Source organism: Mustela nivalis, assembly GCF_964662115.1.
Source record: "Mustela nivalis genome assembly, contig: HAP1_SCAFFOLD_131, whole genome shotgun sequence".
NCBI lineage: Eukaryota > Metazoa > Chordata > Mammalia > Carnivora > Mustelidae > Mustela > Mustela nivalis.
In genome coordinates, this window is record NW_028136488.1 from 370,057 (window position 1) to 371,366 (window position 1,310).

A 1,310-nucleotide genomic window follows, 5' to 3' on the forward strand; every position below is an offset into this window, starting at 1 on the left:
TTAGAACCTAGACCTTATCTCCAACCACTGCCCAGGGTTGAAAATGATGCAGAAATCAGAACTCCTTCCCCATGGCAAGAGATCTTGTGATTGGATTGTTGTCCAAAATTCAGTGTAGTTAAAACCAGTGTGGCCCATGAGGCCCCGCCCATGTTCGCGGGCCACATTAGTCACAAAACACATTGTGACCGTCAGCCTGAGCCCTGTCTTCAAGTAAGGCCTCTCAGTGGCTGGATGGTGAGACAGCATATTGGCCATGCCATGCCCCTAGTCCCCAATTTTTAACCATAATTTGGCTTGTCCCTTCATTCTTCCTCAGAACTCTGCTTTGGAATTCCTCCTTTGTTGGGAAACCTGAGGTAACAAACCTGAAAGGGGACCTCCCATCCCACAGATCGACGAAAAACAATTGAGACCTGGCCAAATCCACCGAGAGGAAGATTCGTCCATGGCCCATGAGGCCTCCCCACATTCCACGGTCTTCGTTGATACAAAATCCAGAGACAAAAGCCTGAGCAAGCACCTCAGACTCGCTCTTTCTTCATATCCTGAAGAGTTCTTCTCATGGTTTGTAGATTGGGCCTGCCATACCTAAGTCCCCAAATATAAGCTCAGTTTGTGTTTTCAACTTCTGTCCTCAAAGTCCTGGGCCACACACCCTCCAGGCTGGGGCTTCTGGAGCCACACATAAGGACTGTGCCTACACAATCCACGGCAATCCTGCCCATTCCATTGTCCAAAATCGTACAAATTAGGAGAATCCTCCAAAGTCCCCGAGGCCATCCCAATAGTGTAGGTCTCCAGGGACAAACAAGGGCGGCCTGACACCAGCTGTGCATCTACCTCCACTCATACCAGAGATGGATGTCCACAGTAAAGAAGATAGAACCAGACAGGACCCTAGGCCATAATCGGATCCATTGCTTTGGTTTACAGGCATGTCTCCTCAAAAGCCTGGATTCCGATACCAGCATAGGGGGTTTCCCGAGGCACCAATCAGAACAAACCTCGCCTCCACAAGGAAACTTGTGCATGGGAGCTATGTCAAAGGCTTAGGAGAATACCTCAGGGTCCCGGTGCCACTGCCCCATTCCAAGGCCCTCATGGACACAAACACACATTAGGCCCCATTATCGGGAAAGTCCATTTCAACTCAGCCACTCCTTTGGTCCCGCAGCGCCATCCGATCTCAACTGTCTTGTTGCTACGAGACAATTGGAATGCGAGTCCGGCTTTCCTGGCATACATCCTAGAACGGTGCTCTGGAGTCATTCTATATGGGATGTCTTGGAGCTGCCCAAAAGGTCTCA